The sequence below is a fragment of the Centroberyx affinis genome, unplaced genomic scaffold (genome assembly GCF_046629955.1).
Source record: "Centroberyx affinis isolate AG114_WGS23_722 - 3 ecotype Tasmania unplaced genomic scaffold, CSIRO-AGI_Caff_v1 ptg000051l_1, whole genome shotgun sequence".
NCBI lineage: Eukaryota > Metazoa > Chordata > Actinopteri > Beryciformes > Berycidae > Centroberyx > Centroberyx affinis.
Window position 1 is genome coordinate 414,234 of NW_027278763.1, and position 22,718 is coordinate 436,951.

A 22,718-nucleotide genomic window follows, 5' to 3' on the forward strand; every position below is an offset into this window, starting at 1 on the left:
GATTGGAGATCTACACTGCATTTTACATTGTGTGCCACCGGGCCGGATTTGGTGGGAAATCTGCTGGATTGCTTTATGGCACAAAGGGAGACTGCTTGCGGTACAGTAAAGAATGTATTTATGCCCAAATGAGCTACAGTATATTCTGCAGTAATATTATCAACTCAGAATAAGAAAATACACCGCTATCCCCAGAACCCCCCCTGGGGGTTTTTACAGTCACCTTTGCAATTTTTCTTAACTCATCCTTCATGGGGGGATTTTATATAATCCCAATGATACTCAATGACATGACAGGATCAAGTCTTAGATCTTGGGTTGTTGTTCTGGGAGAGAGTTGTTTGGGTTTCAAATATCAATATCAATAGCTTTCCACCAGCTTTCCTTTAGCTTTCCATAGAAATTACATGAATTTTTAAAGTGAGTGGTATTCCCTTGTTAAGTAAAAGAATATTGATTAAACTTTATGGTATTTTGCATCAGGATTAAATAATGGTGCAATCAAAAAAAAGAGGGGGGTAGAGAGAGAGGGAGAGAGAGAGAGAGAGAGAGAGAGAGAGAGAGAGAAGGAAGGAGGGGAGTGAGGATGCAGCTATTGTGAGCGAGTGTTGACCTAGTTAGAAATGAGAGACCATGGATTTGATATCCTGAAGGGGTTTTCAGCTTGTGGTCTAGATGCACTTGTGTGTGACAGACAGACAACCACTGGTAAAATGAGGGGGAAAGGAGAGGTAGTGTGCATCCTTGTGTGTGTGTATGTGTGTGTGTGTGTGTGTGTGTGCACGCTCCTTTATCACTTAACCACAGAGACAAGCCACACAATATTATCTAATTTGAATTCTGCAGGTTGCAAATGCAATTCATTTTCAAGGAAACAAACAGTTCAGAGAAAGCAGATATCAAAGAAGGGGAAAGCAGGCTGTCTCTCCTGTCTTTCCTCTCTCCTTTTTCTTCTTCTCCCCCCCTGCTCTCCCTCTGAAAGTTGCCTGGCACCCTGGAAGGCATCAAAAGTTGACAAGGCAGGCTTATGAATGAGAGGAGCTTTCATTAGAACAGACTGCCTGTCACTTGTGACAAAAGGCCAGAGTTGGGAGAGGGGAGTACGCCTGTGTTTTAAATGCATGTTAAAACAGTGACACATACACACACATACACACACACACTTGCATGCATTTACAGAGGCACGTGTGCCAATGCAATAATTTCACTTGTTTCCAATGCAGTTTCACTTCTTTTGAGCATGTGCTTGAAACAAGGGACAAGCAGTATCTTGAAATAAGGTGGATCCTGCCACAACTAACAAGCTAATGTCACTTGATTCAACAGAATTCTTTAAACAAATTGATTTGCATTGAAACAAATTAAATTATCTAAGCCCATTGGCATATTTTTTCACTTGTTTTAAGGAAAATACGATTTTAAGACTCAATACTAGAAAAAATTGCTCGGTAAGATGCATATTTTTGCAATACACTCACCAGTACATATAGGCAAAAAATGCCTCCAGAATATTATTGAATTCCTCCCCCACTTTCAATGCTGAAATAAGACTACTGCAGCAAAGATTCATCCAGAAGACCTCATTATGTTCGTTTGATATTAGCAGAGATTACAACTTTAACTATCACAGGTGTATTATGCTTTAAAATCTTATTCTCTGACGGTCCCACAGACCACAGTGAAGAAAAAGTGTCTGCACTTTTTGTGCAGCATGTGAACCATTTACCTTTTTATCTCCTTGTTATTCATTCTGTCCCCTTCTCTGCTCCTCCTGTATCATGGCCTTATGAATAATACAGCTAGGCAGTTCACACCTTGGTATCCCTAACCCCCATAAGCATCCAAACAGGGAAACCTCGCCTTAAAGCAGCATATTGTCCCTCACAGCAACTGTTTTTCATTTATCCATTCTCTCTCACTCTCTCTCTCTCACTCTCTCTCTCTCTCTTAGTACTGTATACACCATAATTTCTCACTTTCTCTGTCCATCAAGCCTTGAAAATGAAATGAATCAATCTGTTCTGAAAAGTAGTGGAATTATGGCATTTCAGTTTTTACCTTCTGTCCTCAAGATAAACAAAGTAGAAATACTAGGAAAAAAGTAGAAATTTGCTTTATAATGTTAATATTAAGCACTTGCTTTCTTTTTAGATTGTTTTTATCTGGCCTTCATTCAAATATATCAGTGGGCTTTGTCAATTTCTATCAAGGAAAACATGATTGTATGAGCTCAATACTGATATTTGGGTTTTAAAGGTATTCATAGGTCCATCTGTGGATTTGAGGACTGGGGAGGAAGGCACTGCTCTGCCCTGCAGTGCCGGACAAATACTAAAGTTTAGGGAAGATAAATACAATGCTGTGGCTACTCAAATCTAAAATGAGAAGCTTTTTACCCCCATTCTCAGTAAAGTTGTCAGCAACAACATTCTCCTTATTCATAGTTTGCAAATAGGGTTGAGCATCCTTTCATCAGGAGAAATGGACATGTATACATTAAGTTTATGTGTATGTACAATATGTCTATGGGCATGTCTGTGTATATGAATGCATATGGCATTTCTTTCATGTGGTGCATATTTAGACCTGACCTTCATTGAAGTTAGAACAGTAAACAGTGGCAATAATTGGTATAGGAGTTTTCAATACATTATATTATGTTCAAGGCCATTATCTATTATATTAGCCTGTGTTTGATTTCTTCTTTTGTTCCTTGAACCAGTTCTTGCTCATCATCAACATATTCATTGTCAAAGAGCTGAGCATTTACAGCACTGTATGTGAATGTCCTTGTAAGCTGAGGGCATTTCTGTGTATGCATGTATCGCTGCAGTTATCTGAAATCACACTGGCTTGTGTGTGTCTGAGTGTGGTAGTCTATGTGTCTGTGTGTGTGTGTGTGTGTGTGTGTGTGTGTGTGTGTGTGTGTGTGTGTGTGCATGCGCATATGCGTGCAAGTGACTGTGAATGTGTTTATGCAGCACACAGCTGCATGGAGGAATGGTCAATAATAACGATCGAAGGCGCTCCACTACGCTTTTCCCTGCTCCTCTCTGCTCCACCTACTGCATACTAACACCGCCTGAGAGAGAGCCTCCACTGTTCTGCCAGTGTATGTGTGTGTGTGTGTGCGAGCGCGCTACACATATGAGCGCGGGTTTGTGCCCACACCTGGGTGTATTAGTGTATATTTCTGCGACTATGGCATCACTTCACCCCAGGTGGCTCGCCGGCCTGCCAGTCCGCTGCCTCTCCCTTCCTCGGCCCGCCCAGCTGCTTGGCATCGGCACTGCCAGAAACACAAGTCCCTCTCTGTGGATCGCCGCTCAATAGATTCAATTAATCCCCATACAAGCTACACTGAGCCATCAAGCAGGCTCTCTATTCACTCAAATTGGGGAGCATTGCGGTTCTTCGCTGAAACTCGAATTGCTTTGCGAGCCATAACTATGAATAGCAACAGCGAGAAAAGGCTGCAGCCATATTACAATGCTATTGTTACACTTTTCATTGGGGCTTTTGGACATTTTGTACTGGCGCTGATGTGCCGTCGGTGGACACACAGCTGTACCTAACAAGGACTAAGAGGGAAGGATTTCCAATAGGGTGGAAAACAATGACACATGGTGACATAGCTGAGCACTTTGACCTGCGCTTGCTGGGCGACCATCTGGCTGAAAGATGTCCTTTAGCTGCCTGTATAAAAGAGTTACCTTGGTGCCTTGAGTCATTTCAATATTCTATAATTGAGACATGAGTGGAGAGAGACAGGGAGGAAGAGAGAGAGAAGAGATGGAGAGATAGGGAGAGCAAGCGGGAGAGAGCGAGAGAGAGAGAGAGAGAGAGAGAGAGAGAGAGAGAGAAAATAAAAGATCAAGAGGGAAAGAGCACCTCTGGGATACAACCACTCTCTGTCATCTGAAATGACTTACAAATTAGCTTACAGCAATGCGCTCCCAGTGTGGAAAAAAAAAAAGACACAACTTTCAAATGCTAATTCAGATCATGGCTAGGCAGAGCAATTATCAAAAAAAAATGTCAGCCCTGTCTGTCTGACAGATCTCAACAGGCGCCTGACGACGCCGACTCCCAGCACCCCTCTCTCTCTCTCTCTCTCTCTCTCTCTCTCTTACACACACACATTACTCAGGTATACAGATCCCCCTTTTTCCCCCAATTCCTTTTGTTAACTGAGGTAAAAAAAACTCAATCGAGAGACTGACTATTTTCTCCTCCGACCTTGAACACCTCGACCCCGCCCCGCACTCTCCCGACTCTGAATAACTTTGAATAATCTGACCTATCAACACCGACGGTCCGCACGCCACTTACGGGAAACTCATAGAGTCAGCTAAACAATGCAGATAAAAATTGCCTCCTCATCACTCTGCTGGCAGCGCGGCGGCAGTGTCCCCACTGTGCGACTGTCTTGGAGTGTATTAGTGAGTGGAGTGTGGTCCCTGGAGACAGCTGGGGCCTACACTGTCACCGTAACCTTGGCCACTCAAAGTCATGCTGCTTGACAAAGAAGAAAAAAAACCCAGAGAAAACCACGCTGCTTGACACTAACAGAGACACACTGGCAGACCAGCAGCCATCTGCACGTAGAATTAATTAAAAAATCCTCTTGTAGACGCAGATAAATAGAAAGAGAGAGACTGTGCACGAGTATGTGTGCTTACTCACACATTTTTACGTGTGTGTGTGTGTGTGTGTGCTTCCTGCTGTGTTGCAACTGCACGAACACATGAACTGCTTAATTATTGCGCTTTTATCCTACTTCAGACAAACTTCTTTTGAAAAACGTAGCTTAACAAAGAGACATCAAGGTCCCCTACCTCCAACCGAGCAACTAGAGATGCAAGCCAACCGTCTGCTGGAGGATTCCTACGACTATAATTAAGCAGCAGAACATAAAAGGGAGTGTGTTACGGTGAATAACAGCGGCGAGGTGATTTGGTTGTGAACATGTGATGTAGGTGAGCGCAGATCTTAGCCAGGATGTTATTCACTGCGATGTATGACCGTACGTGTTTTGTGCAACAACACTACATCTTCCAAAAAAAATCTATGTGCTTTCCATCCAGCAAAATGCATGTGCTGACATTCAAAGCACCAAATCGCACGCAAATCCTTTGTCGTGATTACACAGGAGAACAAATAAAACTGACTAGGATTAACTGATGATGATTATTGGGATGATTAGAATTAAACAGTCAATTATATTTTTGTTTAAGTAATGACAAATGTACAAAGATGATGCTTGCATGAGCTTGAGCTTCGCATTTGATTCACATTTTGCAACATTACACGCACAATTTTACAATGTACTGCATGGTACAAATCCCCTTTGTGGTCTGAAAGTGGCAATAATACTGCCATATGCAAAGCCACATGGTTTCACACTATCAAAATGTCACACGGTGACTGAAGCCAGAATTGCCAGTGTAGTCTGTGAGTAATAATGAGTGTATGATGAGCCCAGGAGGGCCTGTGTTGTAATTAGGCCTGGTCAGAGTTATTGGCAGAGTGACTCCAGTCTGATCAGGCTGGGATAAGCATCTCTATGGAGAGGGGGATCCCACCAAATTAGAGCCCCTCTAATAAAAACCATTTGTCATTCTTACAGGAGGCACACTGACAGCTACTGGGGTTGCCATGGCAACACACTGGCCGCCACTCTCTTACCAAGCAATATTCCCAGTACTGTAAGTGGTGGAGAGGTGGAAACACATGCAAACACATGTGGAAACACAAACACACACACACACACACACACACACACACACACAGACATATACTGTACAGTCAACTGTTTCAATCTTTAGAAACATGTGAATACACTGTAGCATTATACACATTGTTATCACATTGTTATTCACACACACACACACACACACAAGGGACTACTCTAAAGTAGTCCCTTAAAATAGTTAGGATAAGCCATTTTGGAGGATTTTCCTATTTTTTATTATCCTAGTGAGGATTTGGCCCTCATAAGTATAGAAATACAAGAACACACACACTAACACACTCACATACCAACCACCTGTCCTGATTTATCATCTTACCTGGACTACAAACTTCCAGGCACTGAGCTATCTGGGTCCAGACACTATCGGCTCGCTACAGACAGAGTTGAGTCAGAGTAGAAGGCAGAGCTTTTTATTGCTGCTTCTAATCAGCGGCAGCATCCCTCTGCTCATTAACTAGACACACGCTAGCCTGAGGCTAACGGCCTCATATGTCAACCACGGATAAAGATGTCATCTTCTGCTCGACTGAATAAACCGCTATTAAAACTAGATGTAAATGGACGTTCAACGATATTCAAATCGGGAGACAACAGGGAAGCTTGAGCCCTGAGGCGCTTGGCCTCATCGCTGCCCCACATTCCTTTGTCGTGGTAAAAGAAATAGAGATTTGAGAATGGAGATTAATACTCTATCTTTAGCACTTTATCATAACAGACATCAAAGATGTCTACGAAACAAAATGTTCACATACAATAGGGCAATGGGTGAAACTCAGCTATGATAGTTAGCTTTGCATTTTGGGATGGCAGCTGTTCCTCTATGTGGTTGAGGGTTGAACATCCTGTAGGTAGCAGGCATGAACTGTATTAGATCTTTTAGGGTCTTTGCAGGCAAATGACTTTGCTGTTCATGTGAATATATATAGTATGCAGTTTCTTTTGGCTTAATCGAAATGGAAAATTACATACAGTACATATCGGGGCACCTGTCATGTCACCCAGTATGAGCAGAGTGACACCAGTGGCTGTGATTCAGTGCTATTGAAGGCCATTGTCAGCAGCTTTGTCCATTATGAGCCATGGCTGCAGACACAGGCGTGTAGACAAACCAATGAAATTCTATCTCATCAACTAAAGATGAAACCTTACAATGGACAGTACCATCTACGAATGGGGCTTATTTATATAGGGCTTATTTGGCAGACATTGACATTCTATGACAAGCTATCTCTATTCTCCAGTAGACTGTTTGGAGGCAGCTGTGTAAGCACTTTCTCTATCGGACAAATGTCCGATGAAGTCAAAACTGAGCAGGGAAATCTCAGGCACAATAGCATTCAAATACGCACTGTGCGCCTGTGTGTTTTTATCTGGAGTGCGTGTGTACGGGCGCATGGGTGTCGTAATTAGCCGGTACTGGAGTCAAGCTATTAAACCCCCGATGGCTGTGCGTTTACAATGCTATCATTGGCCTCCTCTCTGGCCAACACTAAATGAGCCAGTGTTGAGCCTCAGCTGTATAATCATGAATATTCATCTCTCTGTCTGCGTCTCTGTCTCTGTGTGGAACCTCTGTGTGCGCGCCGCACTGGCAGGCATTAAGGAAGCTATTACTATCCGCTCAATCACAACCCGTGACTTTGTCTGGATAATAAGTCAAGCTGACGACAATTCCACTTATCGCCAAACCTCAACAAAACAGGCTTCGTTTTGGGGACCAGAAAAGAAGCGAGCCCTGTTTCCAGTCCCAAAGCTTTTTTTTCTTCAAAAACCAGTGTGACAGGTCAAGGTTATCTTACTGGTTCCTGTATAGTTTTTTCTCTCTATTTCATTCCTTTGTTTTGCCCCTCACCCCCTCCCCGTCTTTTCACTCATGCTTTTTGAAAGCTCAGGATAAAAAAAAGAGGGCCAATGCCCCTAGTGCCACCTCTGGACGAAAGCAGTCATCAAAGAGAAAGACCTGGGAAGAAGAGGAGGGGGATGTATGGAGAGAGCAGGGAAAGAGAGGAGAGACCCCACCCTTCCAACACACTGTCTCTAGAATGTCTGTGATACAGTACTATTTGAAACAGACTCACAAATTACGTTTGCACTCTTAATTTGCTCATACAATGAGCATTTGTGCAATATGACAGGAATTGTGGTTGTTTAATAAAGTTTTCATCACAATGGCACACATTTGTTTTTTGATATTTTATTGCTTCCACCTTATGTTCTATGTGTTTTAAGTGTTTTACTTGACTATTCTTGTCCCTCTCTGTCTATTTTAAGTGAGCTTGTCAAAGCAAATCTGAACTACTAAATATTAACATCTCCACATGGCTATCAATTACATTAACTAAGCGAGAACCTTGCTTTATCCTCAACCCCTTCAAAGCGTCGGAGCACAGTGACAACCTGAGTCCATAACAGCTTGTCCCATGGTGCCATTCCCCTGTGACTTGGTGGCATCGCGTTCCCTTTTATGGAAAAGGTCTTAAATACAGCGCTCATTGGCATTTCATGGTAATTTGCGGTGGCAAGTGGAGCAGCCAATGCCGCTCTGTAAGTAAAGCAGAGGGGGCAAGAGGAGGATTAGATAATCAAACAGTGTGCCACTTTAAATAATCTCTGGCTCCTCTGGGGGAGGTGAGACTCAAAGCCGGAGCCCTTCTGCTTTAATTGTCTGATTTTCCCGTCATTACAGTTGAGGGCCTCGGTAATTCAGGCTTATTAAATATTCAGGAGCCACACTGAGGATGAGAGGGAAGGAGGGAGCGGGGGGAGAATGATGAAGGTAGAGAGGAGTGAGAAAAAGAGCGAGGGAGGGAGACGTGGCGATCCAAAGAGGAGGCGTATGTGGTCACTGCTTGACAGAGAAGATTGAGACAGAGATACACTGCCATCCCCACCGTGAAGAAGAAACTCTTTATTAAGAGACACCATGCAGGGGGAAATGGTGGAAGTCATGCCTGAATTTCCTCACATTATCAATAAAGAAAGTGTATGTTTCTATTTTTTCATGGTTAGTAATCTCTTTTTTATTCTAAATACAGCTGAAGGAGATACAGAGCAAACATTTTAATTGACATTTAACAAATATTTTAGACATGAAACAAACGCGAGCAAACAGGAGAAAGTAACTGATGTAAGGCGAAAGTGTACTCCTGTTTTTGTTTCAAATCTCCAACTGGAAGATAAACCTGACTGCAGTGGGTTTGAGCTGATAGAGGCGTTGAGTGGAGCTCTCCATGGTGCTGAAACACAGACAGACTGTCAAACTGGGAACAGCTTCAGCAGAGAGCCGACCACAGACAGAGAAAAACAAAATCGGGAAGAGGAGGACAAAAGGTTAGGGGATTTTCAACTGAAGCAGCATATACTGTTAGAAAAAAACAACAACTTATAAAACAGCGAGCAAACATAACGGTTTTGTAAAGGTAAAAAAAAAGAAAAAGAAAGAAAAAAGACATGGAAAATAAGTTTAGGATTAACCAACAGGTTTTAATACATAGACTGTTTAAAGGAAATGCAAACAGCCAATTGTACATGAAAATCTGGATTGTTTGCATGAAGATAGCATGGGATTAAAGATGGAAATATGGACTAGTTACATTCGAAAGTAATTTTAAAACAAATTTTCTTCACAAAAATTAGAGACAGCTCTTAATCTCTATGAAAGAGAAACAGTACTGACCCATGGATAAAGCTCACGCAACAGAAACTACACTGTGGGGGAAAAAATGAAATTATCACTATTGTCAATGTTTTGAGGAAAAATAAGATTTTAAGAAGAGTAGAAAAATTACTTGCTGAGATGAATATTTTTGCAGTGACGCTGTGGCCCTCCATAATGTGGGGCAAAGTGAACCGAAGCAGCAGACTCTTGTCCAAACAGATTAGGTGTATTAAGATGATTTGGCAAAATTGTTCATGTAACATTCCTGCCTATAAAATTTGAATGAATTGAATTGGATGGAGAGAGAGAGTTTTGAGTTTTATCAAGCCTTCCTTGTGCACTTAAAAGGACACACTCACAGTTTGCATTTTATCTCAAAAATGCACAAATGATAAAAATGATCCTAATGGAACACATCCAGAAAAATAAGCCCCCCCATCACATTTCCACAGAGTGCATCATTATAGACCCAAACCCCTCTGAGTCCCTCATTTACAGACTGAAAATCCAGTTTGATCTTTGTTCTCCCCCCTTTCAAATTAGCTGACACCTTCCCCCACTTCCCCCTCCTAACATTCTTCCAACGAAATGGCAACTTTTAGTTGCCCTAATATGAGGTTTAACAAAAAAATATGTATTCCTATTGAATGGACCATGAAAAATAAAACATACATTGGTGACAGTCTGACAGTTACCAAAGCAAAGCTGGAATAATCTCTCTCTCCTAAAAAAACTGAGAGGGAGAGAAAAAGAGAGAGAGAAAGAGAGAGAGACTGTATAGACATCTCCCCACCGTCTCAAAGTCTCATTGACTTGCTGCAGCTCATAACAGCTGATTATCAGGCTTATTAAATCGGAAGATTGTTTATATAAACCGCTGCCTGGTTTACACGCTTCAACATGCTTCTGTTTAATGAAGATAAAACTGTAGTGGCAAAAACATACACCGGGACACAGAGGACGTCGTGCAACAGTACATTTCCTTATGCATGTTGGAGTAATTATGGTGGCGGTACTGATAAACAAGTCATCACCTATTCTTGACAGACAACATTTTTATGAATCTGCTCTGAACTTTCCTTGGTGATCAACTTGCCACGGCACGTGCCGTAACTTAAAGGTTACGGCACGTGCCACGGCAACAATTACATTACAAGGTCAGGGTGTCGGCTCACTGACAGCGACATTCATTCATTAGTCCAGCTGGATATTTATGGCCAAGCCACACACACACATTTAGAGGTTGTGTGCACACACGCACGCTCAGACACACACTAATGGATGCGCACACCGTCACCGAGATGTGATACACACTCAGGTTCAACCGATGGTTTTTTGAAGGCCTATACAGATACCAATACGTTTTAGACTGAAGCTGTGGATAGCTGATATTTTGTGCTGATATTCAACATGTTTCAATTTGATAATTTTAATTTTCAAAACAAAAAATTACAAGTATTCAGTGTTTCTCCCAGAATTTTATTCTTGTCAAGGTGGAAAATCCTCTGAAACAGCATTCAGACCATCATGGGACACTAAAATTCTCCTAGGACTACAATAATAATAAAACACATTCATGCATACTTGTGTAGAATCTGATAAAAAAAAAAAATTCAATTTAGACTAAATTCTTCAAGGTCTTCCCAGACAACCAGTGTAGTATTGACCAATTAAACAATAAATATGTAATCAAACAAACTGCATCATATCAGGAGGGGACAAAACGCTGACTGACCCATATCTAATCTTTAATAAAAGGCCAATATCGGCCCCATATATCAGGAAACTGATATATCTAATCCTAATACACACTCAGCTGATGTGAGAAGACCGCCTTTTATTAAAACACCCGGCTTCGCTCACCATTTATCCCCTTTATATCTCCATTGGCTGGAAGGGAGACACACCCCTTATTTACAGGACTACCATGTAATCTAATTCCACACAGCAGCCTCCACCTCTCCTTCAATCGCACCCAAAAAATCTCTCCTTTTCCCTTTCTATCATCCCTTTTTAATTTCAACTCCTTCCCCTGCCCGTCTCCCTCTCCGTCTCTGTCCCCTCCGTCTCCTTGCTTTTCATCTCTCGTCTTTCCTCGGTGTCTCCCTTCATCCCCCTCCTCCTCTCTCTCTCTCTCTCTCTCTCTCTCTCCCTGCAGAGCATTAGCTTGCAGTGGTCAGGCCGCTTGACAGCTGCTCCACCTGAAGAATATCAATCAATGTTGCTGTGGAGACCGAACCATGCTCCCCTCCTTTTATTTTTTACCCATCTTTTCCTTTCATCGTCTTGCATCTCGCGTGTGTCTGTGCAAAAAACTAAAAAAGGATACAGTGTTTTTTTCTACAGTATATAGCTAAATATTCATGGACGATACATGATTTCCCACCTTGAAGCTCACCCGTTTGTTTAGATTTGAATATTTGTCCCTGATGAGATATCATTTAAGTTCTCGAACCGATCTGTTACAAGGGAAATGCTTTGGCGCCTTTTGCTGCTAATTTCTTTGAGGTGTGACTAATTGAGTCGCGGGTGCAAAACCCGAGATGTCTCAGACTATCACTCCAGATGAGCCAGGCAGACAGGCGTGGGATGGAAATGTCTGTCACCGCTAACACATGGCATTAGACTGAGCACTGTATAAATTATGCTGCCCAAAATAGGGCAACGCTCAAAAGTGCTACTAACCACCATTGAGGATTCCTCTGTTTGTCCATGTAGAAAAACCCTTGGAGGTGAAATATTACATTTTTTTCTTCCAATCCAGTCACAGTCTGTATGCACTGGAGAAAAGGCATGAACATTTTTAAGTGGTTGTTGGTTCAACTGATGCATGTGAGAACCAAGAAAAGCAAGAGGTTACGATTTCTTGTTATCACAGGACACTAAATATGTCCTGTGTTTGTACTGAAAATAGGGTGTGATTACATCACCTAGCAACAATTCCTCCAGGATATCCAAAGTGTCAGGAGACCAATCACACCCTCCCTTCTAATTGCATCAATCCACCTTGCCATACGACACACACTCCCACTCCAAGCCTCATTGTCTCAGCCGGTCCCCAGACAAGGCCCCAACCCCACTGCGGTACATAATGCTAACCAGTGAAATGACTCCCCACAGACCCACCATCAGTGCCACTAGTGCCAGGCCCGCCAGCGGAGGGTTAAGTAAATATTGGGCGAAGCAGCTGCTCTCAGAGTACCAGTGTCTGCCTGTGTTCCTGCCTGGTCCCAGCCTGGTATAAATCACACACAGCAATTAGTGCCACACCGTCCCCCTGCCCTCGTTAAACAACCCCGCCTGCTGAGGAAGCCCATAAACACCAGCCTGGATGGGTAGAGGGAGGGATGGATGGATGGATGGATAATACCTGCAGAAAACTGCAGAAAGGCAGCGGATAAACTGATAGTGTAGTGGGAAGTAGGGCACTGAAGGAATATACCAATTTTTGGAGACTGTCCAATTGGTCAATTTGGTCAGCATTCACTAGCATTGTCTCAAAAGTAAGAAAATAAGTACTTGTAGTAGCTCTAAAGCTAAATGGTAAGTAATCTTAAATGATATGTGACCAAATCTGGCGGTTTTGTGTTGGAGATTAAAAAAACAAAAAACAAGTTTTCCACTTTAAAGTCATTGTTGGATTGATACTCGGCTGTCTCAAGTTCTCTGACACTTTTCCCGCCTGAACAAGCTGAAGTTACAACTACACAGTACACATTTGCACATTTGCACAGTTTATTTGTAAACTGCCATGCAAAGATAGCAACTAAAATGTAACTGAAAGTTGTATATAGGAATGACAGTTACATAATCAATCTTTTAGATTCCAGTTTTTGAATGGATTTTGGTCCCGCAGATCAGACGAGGGCAAATGTGGCCTGCTATTCTCAGGTTTTGCGATTTGTAGGCCTATGACTGCTATTTGTCACTTATTTAACATGTATGAATAAAACAGCTGTATGAATAAAACAGCTTGAGCCAGCGATGATCTAATTCATGACACATGCTCTAAAAAGTGATAATCAATGATCACTGAGGTGATTTTATCGTTCATCAACTGTGTTGCCCATAATCTGAAATACCCAATTAAACCTTCTATGTAATTCGGCCGACAACAGCTCATGAAAGGACAAAAACAGCGGCTTCATGAGAGGAGAAATAGCCATCAGCACCCCTATTACCATATTGCTCTAAATTACCACAATCACCGGGGGAGCATTTAACATGCCACCACCCAGAGAAAAAAAAAAAGTCCCACAAATAATGTCAAAATGAATGTAATTGATTTACATTCTGCCTTCTTTCTGATTGTGCTACCGGTTGCTGTTGTGTCCAGAGTAATTAGGAGGTAATGAGAGAGTAATTGGGCACTGGGCACGTGCGGTGACGCAGGGAAGAGGCCGAGAGAGATAGAGAGAGAGAAAGAGACAGAGAGAGAGAGACAGAAAAAGAGAGAAAAAAGAGAGAGAGAGGGAGCTCAGGTGCTGAATGACTGGCCTTGTCTAAGGGAGAGACTGCCTGCAGCGATGCTCTATAGAATGGGCAGACACCCCCACCACCCCACCGCCACTCTGAGAGGAGGAAGAGGAGGAGGAGGAGGAGAGGGGGATGAAGGAGGTGGGAGCACTGCTGTGGAAGGGAGGAGGGGGGGAGGGGAAATGTGGCTGGAGCAGGTGGAGAATGCCGGTTAGCAGTGGTGTTACTGGTTCTGCTGTAAATGTAAGGGGGGGAAAAGCAAGGTTGTCATTTTATCTGTATCCCATCTCCTCGTATTCCCTCTCATACCACTCCGTCTTCTATTTTATGTCTTTATTCTCTCCTATTTGTTTTTTTTCCTAACTCTCTTTTTCCTCTTGCCTTGCCTGTCTGTTCTGTGGCGCCTGCATGGATAAAAACGGTAGAAAGAGAGAAAATTGTGGCCCAGCAATCTTCCTTTTCTGAAATATGCTTCTCCTCTTCGTCTTTTTCCCCCCAATATGTCTACTCTCACCTCAATACCCCTCCACTCTCTCTCTCTCCCTCTCTCTCTTGTTCCTCTTACTCTCTCTCTCTTTGGCAGAGTGAGGCAGATTCTTCTCTTTAGGTGCAATGTGACTGGAGAGAGAGAGAGAGAGAGAGAGAGAGAGAGAGAGAGAGAGAGGGAGGGAAGGAGAGAGAGAGAGCGAGAGAGAGAGAGAGAGAGAGAGAGAGAGAGAGAGAGAGAGAGGTGAGCTGGTTACTGTGGCAACCAGGAGAGTGACTCTTAGGCAATGACATATGCATAGAGAGAGAGAGAGAGAGAGAGAGAGAGGAAGGGAGAGGAGGTGGAGAGAAGAGCGTGGAGGGATGGAGTAGAGGGAGGGAGGGAGTAGAGGGAGGGAGGGAGGGTGGAGGAGGTAGAGAGCAGGAGGCAGATCAGAGGGAGGTGTCAGTGGGTTACTGCGCACAGAGAGATGCACCCTCTTTTTTTTCTACCCTGGAAGAAGAAAGGGAGGCAGAAACAAAAGGAGCTGTCTTTTGAATGGTCGCTGTGCTGGATTGGACTGTCAGAGCTTCCTACTAACAACCTCACTTAGCTTGCTGCTCCCACTCCCAGACACTTCCTTACTCTCTCTCTCTCTCTCTCTCTCTCTCTCTCTCTCTCTCAGAAACACTGCACGCCTGAGACTATGCTGCAGACGACTGTGGGCTTGAATTTTATCACATAAATGCCAGTTATACTGATTGTCGATCATGCACAAGTTAATATGAGCATTAAGATGAATAAACCTCAATTCAAAATCCACGCTTTGATTTGATTAAATTACTTTAATGCATATAAAAAATACAATTGGCCTTAATCCTGCTAGATCCACACGTCAGGTAATTATGCTGTCATGGATTTTGCTCCATTTCTCAATATAAACTTGTCATTTTAAGATGAGGCCGATTAACCTTTAACCCTTTCAGAAGGCATTATGACTTGTGAGGACAAGGGGGGGGATGATAGCAAGTAGCCTCTGACCTTATGACAGGAGCCCACAGAGAAACAGACTGCCAGAGACAAACAGAGCCATGGGGTGGGTGTAATGAATATGCTGCCCCCTGTGGTGGGGATGACCTTATAAACAACAACAAACTGTCACTACGGCCAGGCCTGCTGGGAGCTGCCCTCTGTGCAAGGGCAAATGGCCTGGAATTCATTGGACAGGACTGCCAAACCTCACAGACCAGACTGCTCTTAGATATCTGAGTGCGGGGCATGCTCCTGGGCTGCTGGACTATAGCGTACACTCATTTTAACAATAAGCCAATCTCAATGAGCATTGCAACAATTCCTTTGATCCGTCAGCCAATCGCTGAGGCCACGTGAGCGCCGTAGTGGCTGCTGCACACATCAGTCAAATCTTCAATCGCATTCCACAACACAAACCCGGGATGGCAAAGCATTTATTTTCTTCATAAGTTAACTTGTCGTATTTACCCGAGCAGTTCATCAAAAGTCTCATCGGTGCCAGTGTGGTAAATGCGCTCCAACTGTGCAGCGCAACGCTAACTGACTCCTTTTATTATACAAGACAAGCTACGCATGCAATCTCTGTGATCTCAGCCAGGCGTTCGGAATCAAACAGCCGCCACCGCAAGTGGAGAGAGACATCCTTATGTTTCAAGGGGGACTTTCATGTCACCATGAAGGAGATAGGAGGGGGGGGGGGGGGGGGGGGGGGGGGAGTAGAGGGTTAGAAGTCAGAGCGAGGCATATGGCACCTTGAATTTTGGGCAATGAAAACTGACAGGTTAACTGAACAGTTGGCAGGGGGTGGCGAGTGGTAGGGGTGCACGGGGGAAAAGGGTAGAAGAGAGGTGGAGAAGGAGAGGTGGAGGAGGTGTGTGTGTTTTTGTGCTTGTGTGTGTGCATGCGTGTGTGTGTTTTGGGTGGGAGGGGTGAGCGGGTAAGGTTGCTAAACACTCCCATCTGTTCGTATCCCGAGGCGCTACTAGGGCAGTTAGCTACTGTCTTATGCAGATGAGGCGTCGCCGCGCCGGGGCCTTCCACTTAGAGAGGATAAATAATTATATAAATATATAAATATATTTGAATAATACGAGCAGCAGAATGTGAAAACAAGGAGCGGCAGGGTCAAGCAGTTGCCTAGGAGCGTTTGTTTTTTTACTTCCCGATGATCACAGCTCTTTCAGGATGTGCGAGTGCCGTAACTCTCTCCTCATTAGGGGTTGCCTTCCTCTGGGCCCCGGCACCGTCCCAGGAGAGAGATGTGCTTAACAGGGGTCTTCTACGCACAGTGACATGCATTATCTGGGCTGTGGAGCTATGCTGGAATGCTAAGCAATACCATTAATGTTTGGGCTGAGTGTGATTTCTTTCAGTCGTTAAGATGAGCTGGATATTGGTGCTCCTGATAAAGAACTCAGGCTGTTTTAAAGTAATAATAAACAACATTTTCATACAAATAAATGTCTGTTTTGCTACTCTCTATTGCCGATTGATATAACACAATGCTGATTAAATCTATAGCCAGTTCATGAAAGCTTTTACATTTGCTGTTCTAAACACCCGGTGTCAGATAAGTCTTTCCCGGGAAAAATCCTCTGCTGCACAGGAACTAACCCTAACCCTTTAAGCAGTGCACTTTGCATTACACACATCCTCTGAAAAGTAAGACAGCCAAAGTCTTATTTTCATGTATTTGCATGCTGCAACATGTGTCAGTTTGCACTGTCCTTGAATAATTTCTCATGTCCATAGTCCAGTGTAAAACTGATTCCAACCTACACAGTGGCAGATCTCAGTGTTAAGGTTTTTGTGGGGGGGTAATTGAGAGAGATTACTTGCATCGCCCACATCCCTATTCTTAGATACGGTAATGTCATGTGTGTGCTTCCACTAAATGATAGCATATTCAAAGGAGGATAAGGAGCTTTTGATGGAATGAGGGGGATAGGAGAGGAGAATATGGTCGAAGAACTGGAGGAAGGAAAAGCAAAGCCTGGGCTGATTTGAATCTGGTAAACTGTCAGAGAGAGGGATTACCCCACCAAATCCCTGGCGAAAATAGAGGCCCAAGTTATTTACTAGCCTTACAACCAGCTGCAAACCATCTGTACTTAATTGTAAGACACAAACTTTATGAAGATCAACAGGGGATTTGGCCACAAAGCCTCTTACCCCGCTGAATTGGTGTCCCTGCTTCGAGGGAGAGTAAGGGAGGGTGCTCTAGACATGTCACATGTGGTTTGGAGGACGTGCATTCCACCGCTCGCTCTATCCTGCAAAAGTCCCTTTCAGCCCCCCCCTCCACGCTAAATACATGGGCAAACCTTGTGTATTACTTGGCGTAAGGGGGGCAGCTCAAGGATGGGGAATTAAGACGTAGTTTAGAAAGCACACGCACATGCAGATCCGCTTGCGTGGACGAACATTTGTACGAGGCAGACAGGCACACATGCGTGTACGCACACACACCCACACTCACAGCCACCCGCTCACACACACTTGCACGCACACGCCTTTGTACGTACGCATGCACATACATATACACATACACGCACACACGACAGAGTGGCCGGCATCAAAGCATTTAATTGGCTTGAGCCTGGATGCCTTTTAGTGCGAGGCCACTCATTAGATCCCAATTAGCCATGAAAGTACCCCGGTAACCTACACTTAGCCACGGAAATCAGCATGGAGAGGACAGCAATACCAAGACTAAGCCACAAGATATAAGCCCAATAAAGAACATGCGTGCGGCATTGTTTAATGTAGGTCGTTTTTGACTGTGTTGTTCTTGGCAGCCGTCTGAAGACAGGAGATAAGAGGTCCTGTCCAAGCCATTGAATGGCAGGTAGCCAGCGTAATCCTATTTAACAAGATCTGGGCTGGATCTGGGGTGGGGCGTGTTGGTGGGGTCACACGAGGAGTCCCATCGGGGGTCAGGTTGTGGCGTTGTGGGTGGCTTGGTCCCGAGCCTTGTTTACCTTAAAGACAATGTGCACCGAACTCCTCTGCTTGCATCCGTGGCAAATCGTTAAGAAACGAAATGCGCCACTTATTTGGAAACGCTGTAATTCAACTGAAGTGCGCAGCGGCGTGCGAGGCTGTGCGGTGTCCTGCTGTGATCTGTCGCTGAAAAGCAAGAACAAAGCGGAGGAGGGGGGGGGGGAGGCTTTCCTCCACGAGTGCATCGGTTCTAAGACACTCACAGACGGGTCACCCAAGAACAAATATTGGCGGTCCTAAGCTGCTGGCCGCTTTAACTCATTTATTTTCTTCCACTGCACTAATTCCTTCCATCTCCATATGTTGAGGGGTGGAGGGGGGGAGGGGGTGTCAGGGATTAGGACATCCTGTCTGGACATAGGCCTTGTATAATCATATTGGAAGGGCCGGTCATTGTGCATCCCTGTCCCGTGTGTGGCTCTAATCCAGGGTGCGGGTCCACGGGCCCCCAGGGTACCCCGCTGTGACTCCAACACACCCCTCCCCCCCTCCTCTAGGAAACTGTTGCTGCTGCTAGCGCTATCAATGCAGCAGAGTTCACCAACCATGAAACCAGCAGGTTCATACAGCTTAGGATAAACCATGTACTGGAAATGTGGAAGGAGAATTGCCTCAAAAGTCCTTGAGATGATCAGGCCAGTAATAATAATAATAAACCTGTTACTGTATATAAATGATACAAGTGATACTACAAAAGCTCTCCAAATTATAGAGTTGCTAAAAAAGATATATCATACATCATAAACTGGGATCTGGGTTCTCTCAGTCCACCCAAACAACACTTGCTTCCATGTTTTGTTTGTGGAAATATGGGAAGCACAAGTTGTTAACCTTTGTTAGTACTGCTGATGCAAGTTAATGAGGCTAATAACGATTTCTCTGCAACACCTTCCATTGAGTTTCTCAGGCATTTCACAACATAGTTATCTACATCACAAATACATGCTATAAACTGACTCATACCAGCATACATTGAGCAGATTGCACATCTCAGAATACACTCAAAACTGCGAAAAGCATGAACTGGAATGCATCAAGTGTAGGAACCTATCCAATCCTGTGAAAAGTTTAACCGAGTACCTATTATATATCATAGCAGATTATAATTTGATTTGAAAATCTGTACGTTTATTAACCTCATAGATGAAAAGCTTGTTGAACAGGAGCAGGTCTTAACTAACAACTGAGTGGCAGCTGGCTTCTTTTAGTGGTTTGGACATCGTCTCTAGCAAGGTCACATCATAACTTGTAATAACACTTCTTGCCCTCCCTCGCCTCCCCCCTCCTCCGGTATCAACCCCCCACCCCCTCCACCTCTCCTCATTAGCAGGTATAATCCCTGAAGGCCCATCTGCCAGACACCCAAGCCACAAAGCACAGAGCAAACAAGGCTGGAAGACACTGGCCATTATAGGGCCTCTTTGAATGGGCTGACTGATCGCTTACCTAGACAGTGTGTTTGCTCAGGCCCTACACAGGCACACAATAGTGCTACTACAGCGCCGCTCTTTTCACACAGATAAGGAACTATTTGAGTTGCAGGAGAATGATTGCGGGTGATGAGCAGTACACCTGCTTCTCGTTGGGGGGGGCGATGTTTGCCGACATGGTCCCTCTCAAATCCAGTTCAAAATACAGGCTTGATACGGTCACATCATCAAGCATTGCTCTACCTGCAACCTTTATGAGTCACAGTGGCTGCTGCAGCATTTTAATCTCAAGTTTTTAATAAAATGTCCACACTGCTATATAATTTGTTCATGAGTAATAAGGGAACCCTGTTACAATAGCCAAGCCATGAATAGGTTAGTCTGTGGCAAAGTGAATTCAGTAGAGATGGAGCACAACTATTTCAGTTGCATCTAATGTTTCCCCTAAACAAAGAGCCACTGAAACTGGGCCAACTGTTACACATTCACTTACTCATAAGCGTTAACCCAAGCATTAAGCATCACTGTGTCCTTTCAGTGCACAGTATCTAAAGGGCTTCTCCCACATTAATAATGCATCATTTCACTAAATGTTCTCTTTCCACACTGAAAAGAGCCTTTGGTTGGGCATCAAAAAAGAAATGTGCTATGTTTGTCTGTAGTGATCAGCTCATCTATTCAATATGCATTGAGAACCAGCACTGTTCTAACAACAGAGACTGGCTGACACAAAATGGCTGCCTTGGATTGAGAGAGGCAGTAAGCCAGCGCAGCAGCAGCCTAGACAGAGCAAACCTTTTACCAGTCCCCCTTCTCCCTCGCTCTCTTTCCTCACCCTGATTGAGAGAAGATTAACAAATCGCTAGTATAACGCCACTTGATTGCTTTTTTTTTTTTTTTTCTCTCAAGAGTGCCACAGTATCGCCGCCATGCCAAGAAATCTTGGCTTGGGGTGACCCCCAGGCTTTGTGGAAATGTAAACCTGGTTTGGGGGCTAAAGGGATCAAGGCACCAGAAGACACAATGTAATCAGGAACACCGTCTACACCCCAAGAATCAGACCGCAAGATAAATCCAGGCAGAGGTTTATCCACAATGTCAATTACAACATATGTTGGGACACAGTAATTGACACATGACACACTTGTGTCGGCCATTCGGTCGCACTGAGGACAACCCTCTTGTATTTAAAATATATTGAAATATTTGTTCAAATGTATACATTTTAAGGGAGGACAAATAGCGAGAATGTTGCTTTTCTTCCCACAGGCCCATAACATTTTTTATTTCTTTATTTAGTAAAGGAAAAATTTCAGGATTTTTATTGTGTCTTTTTATTACATTGCATAGCTGCATGAATACATATATATGGCAAATGCAATTTCCTCTAATAATGCATGTGATATTGACATTTACAATACATTTGCACTCATAAGTGTGGGAGAAACAAAATTCCAATGAATCAAAGGAACTGCTGAAGAAACTAACTCTATGCATTCGGCATTAGCATGGTGTCGGTTTCATGCTGTATGTGTATTCTCATTGGAGTGTGTGTGTGTGTGTGTGTGTGTGTGTGTGTGTGTGTATGTGTGTGCCTGTGACTCTGTGTTTGTGGTTTTACTGGGAATAGTGAGAAAATGGCTGCACAAGGTCACATGGTCTGGCCTCCATTTTGGAGTGTGCAAGTCTGCAGGTACAACGGCTGCTTGCCAAACACACCTGAGACACACAGACACACACACACACACGCACACACACACTCCGATGAGAATACACATGCAACATGAAACCGACACCACACTAATGCTGAGCGCACAGAGGTGAAAGCTTTTAAAAAAAATCAAGCCAAACTGGAAAAAAAGAAGAAACTGGCTAACATACAGTGAGCTTAATAGCTGTTGAGAGAGAGGAGCTTATCTTCCCACCACAGCTAATATGAGCTTCTCAATTAGATGAAAGGCTCTCTCCCTTTCTCTAATTTTTTGTTCAATTTCTCCAGGCAATTTATTTAGGGTGGAAAAAAAGAAGAGTGGAAGCCGAGCGAACGCCATTGGCCAAGCGCTCGACGAGTCACGGGAAGCCCCAGCCAATCAGGCGGGGCTGACGGCGTCGACTGAGACCCTCAGCAACAACATGACTATTTACTGTATGCTAGAGAAAAATCTATCTGGGGTTCACTACTTTTCAAATATGAATAGAAACTTTACAAAAAAACACTCAATTCAGTTATTTGCCATGCATCTAAAAGATTTTGTCACATTTTTGTAGCATTTATTATTATTTTTTTGCACTCTTATACACATCAAATGTAAGACAATGTAATGTGAACTGAAGAGAAATAAACGAAAAGCTGTGTTTTGGGGTGAAAATGTAATGTTCTTATCGATGGTTGCAAAAAGAGCAGTAGCACCTAACATGCTAATTAAACATGTTTCCTTTGCATTTTGAAGGCAGTGGGAGATATTTTTAGACAGTTCATTCTGTATTCTGCATTATGGATTAGCCCGGATTATGCAAACGACCCTTCATGCGTTCGCTTATCAGTTTAATTTCTTTGTCCTCTGAATTATTTTTACACAGACTCCCTTGGTATTGTATCTCTCTTTATAGCTGCCAAGTGGAACTAAAGGATTAGGCAAGCATTTCCAAAAAAAATAGCTTTCCTCACCTTAGACAAAATAATGTAAAGTATTTGTCGGCAAGACCAACAGAAAATACTCTGTTAACAGTTTTCATTACTAAGAGTGAAATTCATCTGAATATTCACGCTGTTAATTTAAAATGTGTAAATATATCTTGATCAAAAAGGATTCAATTGTGATGTATCATTATTGTTGATATTACTATAAATATTGCATTTAAATAACTGGAATGTCTTGTTCATCATTCAATAATAAA